Raw genomic sequence first — 11,998 nt, 5'->3', positions numbered from 1 at the left:
ACTAAAGTGTTAATTGAATGCAGGCACCAGAGAGAAGGAAATTTCTGGGCATACACATTAACAGAGAAAATGGGCCGGGTGAAGTAGTTCACGCCTGTAATCCCAGCACTTTGGGAGGCCGAGGAGGGCAGATCACCTGAGGTCGGGAGTTCAAGACCAGCCTGACCAACATGGAGAACCCCAGGTCTACTAAAAATACAAAATTAGCCGGGCATGGTGGCACATGTCTGTAATCCCAGCTACTCGGGAGGCTGAGGCAGGAGAAGAATCTCTTGAACCCAGGAGGTGGAGGTTGCAGTGGGCCAAGATTGTGCCATTGCACTCCAGCCTGGGCAACAAGAGCAAAACTCCATCTCAAAAAAAAAAAAAGAAGAGACAAAGTGGTAGAGTATGACCTTCTAGGGGCACTCCCCCAGAAAAGGGCAGAGAGCCTCAGATGGTCATGGGTACAACTTCCTGAACACACTGCATGTGCTCAGTTCCCAAAGGTAAAGAAGAGGCATTGTGCACGTGGGCAGCCCCCCGTAAGGGAAGAATTATGGGAAAGGGGCTAGCCTATAAAGTCCTAGGATCAAGGTTAAATATTGTGCTTATTCTTCAAGTCGCATGCTTGGGTCTCTTCCAAGTGTACTTTCCTATCTTTCCTGTTCTAAAGCCTTTTAAAATAAACTTCCACTTCTGCTCTGAAACTTGCCTCAGTCTCTTTTTCTGCTTTATTTCCCTCAATCGAATTATTTCTTCTGAGGAGGCAAGAGTTGAGCTGCATACCCATTCTGCTTTGCCCCCTGTAACTCAAACACCTTCCACCAGTAAAAATAGTGCCACCCATAGACCCCACAAGGTGTGCCCCTGCCATGGGCCCCACCCTTTAGAGGGCCCACACCACTGTCACGTGAGGTCCACCTCTCAACACTCCCCCAGCATGACGGTGACTCTAAAGTTCTGCCACGTGACTTCACATTTGCCCCATGTCCTTGAAACAAAAGGCTACTGTGTTTGGACACTGTGAGGTTTGTGTGTTGTGCCTCTTTCAACATCAGAGTTGGAAACTACTTAAGGAGTGTGGGGAGGATCTGACTGGTGGGAATGCTTGGATAAGATAAAAGATATTGGCCGGGTGCTTTGGCTCACGCCTGTAATCCCAGCACTTTGAGAGGCCAAGGTCGGCAGATCACCTGAGGTCAGGAGTCACAGACCAGCCTGGCCAACTGGCGAAATCCCGTCTCTACTAAAAATACAAAAAATTAGCCAGGCGTGGTGGCATGTGCCTATCATCCCAGCTACTCGGGAGGCTGAGGCAGGAAAATTGGGTGAACCTGGGAGACAGAGGTTGCAGTGAGCTAAAATCGTGCCACTGCACTCCAGCCAGGGCGACAGAGCGAGACTCCATCTCAGAAAAATATATTAAGGAATTTGTCCTTTTTTCAGAGAGCATGAATGTATTCATTCATTCAGTATTGCTTTGTGAATAATTAAGTATTGTTTCCCAGTACAATCAAGTGACTATTTTCTTGCTTCTCTTTGATTCCAACTCTGTTTGGTTCCAGGGGTTGTCATGGGTTAGCGTGGTATTGGCAATAGCTGTACATGGATGCTGAAGAATGTTTTGCAATATAGAAAAAAATGTATTAGTCCTATGTTTCTGTATGTATGTAGGTCTAGATATAACATGTATGAAGCTTGATACCAATTCTTTGACAGCTACATGAATAATAAATATTAGAATTGCAAATTTTTTATATAAAAATATTTAATAAAATTTCATTAAAATTAAAAATATTTGCTTTAAACAATTTTGATTTGAAGTTTTACTTTTCAATCTTATAATTTGTGTTTGACTTTAAATTTTTAAGAACTAATTTGAAAATAATTGAACAAATGATTTATGAGTCTCCATTTATATTCTTGCCTTAGAATTCCAGGTGGGCATGTTGTGACAATCCCCTCTGTCTTGCAAAATAACCTTCTCATTCTTCTTTAAAACATTATTTAAAACCACATGTTCAGTGTGTTATTTTCTTAAATGTTGACTTACAAACCCTTTCTGTATTTAATCTAATGTAGTTATTTCAGCATCAAGAGTAAAGGAAGCATCTTGGGACACAAAATTTAGTCATAAAACTATACTCCACAGATACCTCCAAAATATTTGAAGCTTGAAAATGAAGTCTGAATTTGTAGATTAAATGCACTAAATAATAACATTCAGCCATTTTCACTAACTGGCCCAGGATCTCCATAACAATGTAGCCTCTTCCTATATTATTTATTCTAAAACTTTTGGAAATTATGAAGGATTTCCTATTTTTCCTTTTTCCAGAAAAATGCAAAGTTTAAACTAAATGTCCAATTTACTTTGAAATTTACAAGTCTGCTGGAAAGAACAGTGCTTTTAAGACAATTAACTACCTGAATTCAAGTTCATTTGAAACTTGTGAGATGTTGGGCAAAAAATTTTAACTTTCTGAGACTCGATTTTCCTGTCTCTACAACAGGGATTAAATAATACATGTATTATAAGGATGTACAATGCCAGGCACAGAGAAGTGGCTTCATGTAAGTTAGCTATTATTATATAAACATGCATGGATGCGGCAGCAGAGCAGAGAGAAAACCTGTGCAGAAGACATAGACTTTAGGCCAGACGCTGTGGCTCACACTTGTAATCCCAGCACTCCGGATGGCCAGGGTGGGAATATCACTTGAGGCCAGGAGTTCAAGACCAGCCTGGGCAACATAACAAGACTCCATCTCTACAAAAAAAAGAAAAAGAAATGCTTAGACTTCAGGGGCAGGTGAACCCACGATTGAATCCAGCTCTACCACTAACTAAATGTGTAATTTTGAGTCTCACTCATCTCTCTGAGCCACAGGTTCTTATGTAGCATAGTTGGTGGGAGGACTCAGACTCTATGGAGCTCCAAACACATAATAGCAGCTTAGTAAATTGTGGTCATCACTGCTATAAAAGGGGTCAATTGCCATAGAATAACCAGATACTCTCTATCATAGCAGATTATTCCTTTATTTTAAAAACATTCATTATTTACATTATTTCTTTTTACACAGAGAAACAATGCCAACTTCTTTTTTTGACTTTTCTCATAAACAAGGTGCATTTCACAAAAAGCAAACAATTAGCTGATAAACAGGAAACCACTTACTCATTGACTTAATAAAATAAGTTCTAGTATGCTGTATGATCTTTTCACATGTTTAAATGGTCATAGAAAATTAATGGGAGAAAAACTTAGTGAAAGTCCATCTTGCAGATTATCTTGGAATTTGGCTGGAACCCTACAGAAGCCAGGACTGAAATGATCCCTTAGTGGGAAATAAGGATTTTTTTTTGTTCTGTGACTGGCTGTGGCCCGGTTTGGTTTTAGGGCTTGCTCAATGAACTTGAGTTAACCACTGCTCTTTTAGCCTTTAAGACAAGCTGAGTTCCAGAAAGGTATAAAATCTCACACTGAGGATTAGGCATATTCTGTCCAGGACTAGGCTGTTGGTGGCGAGGTGGAGATTTGCCAGGGAAGAGAAGATTGGGAGGGGCAGGGCTGGTTTGGGGGAGTTGGGCCCTTCCGAAAAATGGTGGAACACACTGGTTATTAGAAAAACTTGTGTGTCTTAGATTTTGTTTCTAATACCCACAAATCTTTCAATGTGAGAACTGGAACCGATTTCCCTAACTTATCCTTCCGAGTCCATTCTCTGCGATGATCCGCATTTCCCCTTCCAGACTAAGAAAGAAAGGCCACTCATCCCTCTGTAACCTGGCACGGTCTAGGGGTCAGGTAATCTCCTGCATATCAGAACATTCTGGTATCCCCAGAAACCCAGCTAGAGACTTCCCTTTCCATCTAAACCATAACACCAAGATTTCAAGAGTAAGATACACACGAGACTGCCTTTTCAATTTCATTCCATTCAGTTCCTCTTTTGCTGTAACACAGAGTAAGTTCAGCTTCCCAGGGTCACTGCTGATTCCAGGCCAGCATCTCTTTCCCGAAGTCTATATTCCCTGCCTACCTTTCATCCTCTGACAGTCACTTACTTTGGGAGCAGGGCAAGACTGGCCTCTTCTGCTCTAGGGTTGGCTTTAAAATTAAGGGAGGTCTCTAGCTGGGTTTCTGGGGATACCCGTAGATGATATTCAGGAGATTCCCTGACCCCTACACCGGGCCAGGTTGCAGAAGGATAGTGGCCTTTCTTAGTTGTGGTTAAAAGTATGAGGGTGGGTGGGGAGGGCTTGGTCAAAACACAAATAAGCAAAGTCATCAGGGGTGGCAAGAGAAAGTTTGACTTTTCCTCCTTGCTACTTTTTCCTGGGACCTGCAACATGAGATTTTGTCAGTCAGTTTTATGAGTTTTAAGAACAAAGCATGGTGTGTGTCTGCCCTCACATTTCTGCATAGAAACACATCTCCATTTCCTCCTCACTCTGTCTCGGTGAAGGACACCACCATCTCTGTGGTAATTAGAAATCTAGGAACATCCTTCACTCTCCTTTCTCCCTTGCCTCTTTTTATCAATCCATCACCAAATCCTATAGATTTTTACCTTTTAAAATAACTTTTTAATACACTGACTTACCAGTGGTTTTCAACTGGGGGTGATTGTGCCATCCAGGGGACATTTGAGAATGTGCACAGGCATTTTTGGTTGTCACAGCTGCAGAGGTGCTACATTGCCAAACACCCTACAATGCATAGGACTCTACCCACAATCGCCAAATCCAGCCCAGAATATCGACAGTGCTGAATTTGAGAAATCCTGCGTTGGCTCCATTTGTTAGAAGAATGGAATAGACTCCCGACTGATCTGCCTATTTGAATTCTCCCTGTTTTCCCACCCCAGCCACTTGATAATCCTGCAGCCAAATGATCTTTTAAAAGCATAGACCTGATCCTGTCACTCCCCTGCTGAAAACCACTTAATGTCTTACAGGGAAGGAAAAGATGTGATACCTTTCCTCATCTATCATAAGGGTTATAGCTGACATTCCTATAACAAAAGACAGATTAACAAGAGAAAAGCATGAAAAAATTGTTAACTCAAAGTTTTACACCACACAGGAGGCTTCGGAAATAAAGACTCAAAGACCCAGGGAAAAGTATTTTTATGCTTGGGCTCCATGAAGAACGGACAGCTGTGTAGAAATGTGATTGGACAAAAAGGGTATGATATAATGGTAACAGATTGAAAGGGGAACCCAGCAAAGCCTATCTGTTTACATTCTTCTTGACCTCTCTGAGTAGGATTCCTTCCTGCTGGGTATAGAGCAGGACTCCTCTGGAATAAGATGCTTATGATCCACATTAGACAGGCATGCCAGAGAATTTCTTTATGGCCAGTTCCTACAAATAAAGGCAGAGGAAGGTTAGAGTAATATTTCCAGGTTTTTGTGCTTTGCTTTGAGGGAGAGGGGTTCTATAATATACATAATATACATATTAATAGTTTCCATGACCCACCTTGGGGAAGAGGAATTCTGGTGTCTATGATTTGCTTTGGTGGAGAAACAGGGGCAGGAGACAGGAGAACAGAAAAAGGTCAGAGAGAAACTTTGCTTCTGAGGCCTTCCAATCTTCTTTAATTCAAAGTATTCAGCATGCCAAAGCATCCTACTTTTATTTATTTATTTATTTATTTATTTATTTATTTATTTATTTAGAGATAGGGTCTCACTCTGTCACCTAGGCTGGAGTGCAGTGGTGAGATCATGGCATACTGCAGCCTCGACCTCCCAAGGCTCAAGTGATCCTCCTGCCTCAGCCTCCCAAATAGCTGGGACTATATGCACATGCCACCATGCCCAGCTAATTTTTGTATTTTTAGTAGAAATGAGGTCTCACTATGTTGCCTAGGCTGGTCTTGAACTCCTGGGCTCTAAGCCCCAGTAGTCTTTTCATGGCTCTTAAGATAAAGGCCAGAACTTTCAACTTGTCCTTCACCTGGCCATTGGTTCCTTCACTAGCCTCATTTTAAGTATTTTCTTCTTATCTCCCTCTGCGCCAATCACACTGCCCTTCCCAGTTCATCCAATCTGTGGCCCTGCCTTAGTGTCTTTATAAAAATTATCCTCAGCCCATCCCACCCCCATCCAGCAATCCCTCCTCATCGTTTGACCCTCAGTGAAAGTGGTGCATGCACACAGAGACCATCCCTATCACTGCCCGTTCAGCTCATGTTAAAGAACAAATTATTCAACGATACTTGCTAAAGCATGGTAAGGCCACCTTTACTCAGGACCATCATGAAAGGTGTAGGAACCATGACAATGGAAGTTTGAGAACAGAGCTCAACTCTAAATACAGCATGGGCAAGTGGGAATTTATAGCCAAGGAGCAGGTCAGTGGAAGGAAAATTACTAATAGCAACCATCAGGGCTGATGGAGGATTCTAGCTAAATTGACCTAATGGGCTTCTTGCTGAAGACAGGTAGGAAAGGAAAATAAATCTTGGGGCCCTCAAATCACTAAGCCAAAGGGAAAGCCAAGCTGGGAACTGTGTCAGGCAAATCTGCCTCCCATTTTATTCCTGCATAAGATAGCTACAAATATAAAAAAGCTACATATCCCCCCCGCCCCCAATCAAATAATTTTCCCACAAGGAAATTCCTTGTGGACAAAGGACGGACAGAACTCAAAGTCGTTCCTCTGGTCACAAGAGACAACTGTACATCTGATGGCTTTCTCTGCCCTGTTGTTTCACTAAGCCAGACTTAGGCATAAGTGACTATTCCTCTACCCTCCTCTCATATGTAAATTGTTGTATTCAGTGAAAAGCTAATCAGAGACTCAAAGGAATGTAATCTTTTGTCTCTTATCTCCCTATGACCTGACTGAACCTATGTACATCTTATACATATTGTGTAGGATGCCTCATGTCTCCCTAAAAATCCTTGGTATACAACCAAGCTGTGCCCCGACCACCTTGGGCACATGTCAGGACCTCCTGAGGCTGTGTCATGGGCATGTTCTTAACCTTAGAAAAATAAACTTTCTAAATTGATTGAGATCTGTCTCAGATATTTTGGGTTCACATAAGCCAAGGTAATCAGACATCACCTGGGGGACAGTAGAGAATAAGGAACCTGATCAGATATGGAGGGTGATCAGACATTGAGGACACTGATGGACTGACTTAGCAGTGTTGCCAAACTGACTTAGCAGTGTTCTTTGCTAAAACTGGATTTTACAAGGAAGGGCACAGACAAGCCTAGGAAAAGGTTCAGGAGCCCAACGAAAGTTTGGCCAGGCAGAGAATCTTTGTCACTAGGTGAGGATCCTAACATAAGCATTCATACTATTATGTTTCTTTTCTTATTTCAATCTATAATTCTATTTGTGTAATGATATTGTTATAGGAAAGGGGTCCTGATCCAGACCCCAAGAGAGGGTTTTTGGATCTCATGCAAGAATGAATTCAGGGCGACTCTGCAGTGCAAAGTGAAAGCAAGTTTATTAAGAAAGTAAAGGAATAAAAGATGATACGCTAAACAAGGGGTGGATTATTCATGGCTCCCCTTTTTAGACCATCTAGGGTAACTTCCTGATGTTGCCATGGCATGTATAAACTGCCATGGAGCTGGTGAGAGTGTAGCAATGAGGACAACCAGAGGTCACTCTCGTCGCCATTTTGGTTTTGGTGAGTTTTGGCAGGCTCCTTTGCTGCAAACTATTTTATCAGCAAGGTCTTTATGACCGTATTTTGTGCTGACCTCCTATCTCATCCTTTGACTTAGAATGCCTAACCATCTGGAAATGCAGCCCAGTAGGTTTCAGCTTCATTTTACCCAGCTCCTATTTAAGCTGGAGTCTCCTATTTAAGCTCCTATTTAAGCTCTTGTTCACACGCCTCTGACATTTCCCACCTCTCTTTTATAAGAGAACCCTTAATCCTAAGGGTTGCAGAGGGACAAGGATCCATCTTTTGTAACTTCTTCAGGCTGAATGGGGGCGATGATATTCCTGCCTAACTATGAGGGTCTCTTGCATTCAGGGTAGAGAGGAGCTCAGTCAGAGAGCATCAGTATGGTAAGGTCCATTCAAAACTCTTGAGTTTTGACAAAAAGTGATATCTGGAAGATTAATACGTGTTTAAGAAAACATTTAGTAAGCTTGTCCTGTATTCCTACACAAAGAGTATAACAGCAATATATTGCACAAGTGTAAAGCAAAATAAGTAAAGTTATTCCGAGTAAGCTAAATTAGAAGGCTTTTCATGAATTGGGCAGCTGTTGGAACTAAGCTGACATGGGGTTATTAGCTGAATGTGATGTGCCAAGAATTAGAATACTGATCCAGAGTTTTACATTACCCATCCCTTTTGTTTCTTCTGAGCAGCAGTCAGAGATCATTGGTTGGTTTACAGGAATAAGCAGGGTTAGCCTAAATTGCAGAAATAAACTTAAAAACAACTAATGAGACTAGAATTTAATAACAAGTATACCATAGTTCTTGAAACATAATATTACTCTCTCCAGTTTCTCATTTTTGCTAAAGACAAATCATTGTAAGACTGATTTGCTTTGTTATACTTGGCCTGATTATTTGTATAAAGTGCAACAAGAATAATTATTTTTCACATAGGCTCTTTTTAAATTGGCTTTGATGGAACTCTGCTCTATAGAAGTGATCTTAGATAAGACTTTGTAAAGCCAAGCTCAGCCATGTGTTTGTACCCTCAAATATCTATGATTTGAGTAAATTCCTGTCCTCTTGGGGTCCCAAGATAACTTGGGACTCCTGGACCTGTCAGAAAGTGACATTCTTTACTTATCACAGGTCATTCTTTACTTACCTTTACAGGGACTGTTGCAGACAAGATCTGAGGCCAATTCTCCAAGGGGTTTTTATTGGCTTTACAAGTCAAGTTTGATTCCTTAAAGGAAAGCACACCATTCCAGTTAAAGCTTTGGTAAAATAACCAATTATCCAATTGTGTTCTGTTACAAAAGAAAACAGATCCTTACTGCATGTATGCAAATAACTATGTAGACATAAATTAAGAATACTCACAAATAGTTTCCAAATTTTGGAAAAATTAGGTAGAGAGAAACAAATCTACTCCAAATTTTGTTCACAGAAGTATACTCAATTGCTAAAAGCTGTAAATAGCTCAAAAGAAAAGTTTCCTTGACTCTGATATTCATGAACATTCCAGCTCTTCATGAGGGTTCTGAAAGTTGTTTCCTCTATTCTAATGTTACAATTTCCAAAGTTATTAGAAACCTGCATTTAGGAACACCCACTAGAGTTCTATAGTGGATTACAAACCACCTTCTAAAGAGGATTAGAACAAGAAAACAATTGTGGTTGATAAAAAGTTTTAGGATAGCCACTATTAAAGCTACAATTGATAAGGAAACTTGGTTACTTCTGTGGCACACAAAATTTGACATAACAATTATAATTATTAATAACCTACACTAAGTCATATTAGAATTATAAGCATTTCTCATAACTTTGTAACATATACCAATAACACATTTATGCAAATATAGTCCAAAAAAAGCAAAACACCATTTCACATTTGATAATGCTTCCTGTATGCCTGTTATACCAAATAACCCAAATTTTACCTTTACATTAATGTGCTATTAATGTTAAACCCAATTTTTAATAAAACCTTATAGAAATATTTACCCAATTTTAATGTTTAACCATAAGGTAAGAGTCTTATAAGCCTTGTATAACCCTTTACAATTGTGTGTGTGTGTGTGTGTGTGTGTGTGTGAAAGAGCAGATCAATTCTCTAAGAAAAACCTATTGTGCTTTTATTCCAATGTTTAACTTATGGAAAAACTGAATAAAACCCCTGTAACTTTAGCCAATATGTTCACACACGGAATCTCTTACAATTAATTTTTATAAACCTTCCACAACTTATTTAAACCTTTAGATTTTTTTTTTTTTACTTAAAGTAATCCTTTAACACTTAAATGTAGGCAGAAAAAAAGTCCACATTCCCATGACTTCTTATAAGCTTTCACCAAAAACACATTTTACTTTCTTTACACACCTTGCATGTAAAATTGTTTCTTTAGTAGTTTTAATTACATGTTATAATGTCAACTCTTAGCAACTTTTATTTTTGGTGAAAACCTTGGTAAGTAAGAGATTTTAATCGTGTCCTAGGTGTGAAGCCTAGCCTAGGACACGCCAGGCAGAAGTGCAGATAAGAGCTGACTCTCCAGCATAGCTAGAGAGCATGGCTAACTCCACATGTCCACAGGGATCAGCCTTACTTAAGCAGGCAAGTTGTACAGTAAGAGTCATAGGGCATTGTATGAAGCATTTAGGAGGCCTAACAATCTGTGAATTGTACAACATTTCTTGTATAAAATCACTTTCATAAATCCTTTCACAACTTACACAGACCATCTGAGACAATGTGGATATCTAGCCCAACTCCCTGGATCCCACCAGTCTCTAAGTTCCAAGAAGAAAGAAATTTTATTTGTTTTTCTATTTTTTCCAAGTGACTAGCACATGCATGAATGCATGCGGGATGCTCTGTAAATATTTGTGAAAGAAATGGAGAGAAGAAAGCAAGACAGGAAGGAAAGACATAAAGAAAGGAAGGGAAGGGTAGAGAAGGGAAGAGGACTGGAGGGAAAGGAAGGAGAAGGGTAAGGGAGGGAGTCTAAGGGAAGGTATGGGAGAGAAAAGGGAATGACAAGCTGCCAACCATTCAATCAGGTTACTTCCAGAGCTGTCTGCTTCCCCGAGGAAGCAAGAGGGTACATTTCAAAGTGTTATTGGTACTTACGGGCTTGGAGCTCTAAATTAGGCTAGACCTGCATTTAAGTCCCACTCAGGGCCAGGCAAGGTGGCTCACGCCTGTAATTGCAGCACTCTGGGAGGCCAAGGTGGGCGAATCACTTGAGGTCAAGAATTTGAGACCAGCCTGGTCAACATGGTGAAATCCCATCTCTACTAAAAATACAAAAAATTACTTGGGCGTGGTGGCATGTGCCTGTAATCTCAGCTACTTGGGAGGCTGAGGCAGGAGAATCGCTTGAATTCAGGAGGTGGAGGTTGCAGTGAACCAAGATTAAGCCACTGCCCTCCAGCCTGGGCAACAGAGTGAGACCCTGTCTCAACAATAAATAAATAAATAAATAGGCCGGGCGCGGTGGCTCAAGCCTGTAATCCCAGCACTTTGGGAGGCCGAGACGGGCGGATCATGAGGTCAGGAGATCGAGACCATCCTGGCTAATACGGTGAAACCCCGTCTCTACTAAAAAATACAAAAAACTAGCCGGGCGAAGTGGCGGGTGCCTGTAGTCCCAGCTACTTGGGAGGCTGAGGCAGGAGAATGGCGTGAACCCGAGAGGAGGAGCTTGCAGTGAGCTGAGATCCGGCCACTGCACTCCAGCCTGGGTGACAGAGCAAGACTCCGTCTCAAAAAAATAAATAAATAAATAAATAAATAAATAAATAAATAAAATAAATAAAGTCCCACTCAACTTTGTAGCCATGGACAAATTATGTGCTTCTCTTTTCCTCACGTTACTTGTCTGTAAAATGGGGATCATGGGAGATGTGAAGCCATTGCAACAATGTTTGGCACAGTCTGCACTCTAAATGCAAGTCTGTTTAGAAATTTATTAATTTTAAAAAATTATTATTTATTTAGAGACAGGTCTCGCTCTGTCGCCCAGGTTGGACTGCTGTGGCGTCATCCCAGCGCACCGCAGCCTTGAACTCCTGGGCTCAAGCGATCCTCCCACTTCAGTCTCCCAAGTAGCTGGGACTACAGGCGTGCACCGCCACGCCCGGCTGCTTTTTAAAATTTTTTGTAGAGGTGGGGCACGGGCGCGGCAGGTGTCGCTCTATTGTCCAGGCTGGTCTTCAATTCCTAGCCTCAAGGGATCCGCCCGCTCTGACCTTCGAAAACGCGGAGATTGTACGCGTGAGTCTTACTTGCAATTATTGGCCCGGACCTGGGCCTTTCCTGCCCACACTCGGAGGGGCCCGCCCCTCGCTTG

General features: G+C 41.3%; 1 long non-coding RNA gene across 2 annotated transcripts; it reads right to left on the bottom strand.

Annotated features, from left to right (window-relative positions):
- Positions 1 to 3,857: 3,857 nt before the first annotated feature.
- Positions 3,858 to 11,920, bottom strand: LOC107000260 (uncharacterized). 2 transcript variants are annotated; one of them, XR_013398397.1, is made up of 4 exons: positions 11,898 to 11,920; positions 10,777 to 10,940; positions 8,806 to 8,886; positions 3,858 to 5,357 (listed from the first exon to the last, which is right to left on the bottom strand). It is a non-coding gene; the product is annotated as an uncharacterized LOC107000260 (long non-coding RNA). The 2 variants fall into 2 exon arrangements; XR_001447281.3 differs by lacking the exon at positions 11,898 to 11,920 and having other exon boundaries at positions 10,777 to 11,415.
- Between the last annotated feature and the right edge of the window lie 78 nt (positions 11,921 to 11,998).

This window comes from Macaca mulatta, chromosome 9 (genome assembly GCF_049350105.2).
Source record: "Macaca mulatta isolate MMU2019108-1 chromosome 9, T2T-MMU8v2.0, whole genome shotgun sequence".
NCBI lineage: Eukaryota > Metazoa > Chordata > Mammalia > Primates > Cercopithecidae > Macaca > Macaca mulatta.
The sequence above is the reverse complement of the archived record's forward strand: the minus strand, read 5'-3'. Positions and strand labels throughout refer to the sequence as shown.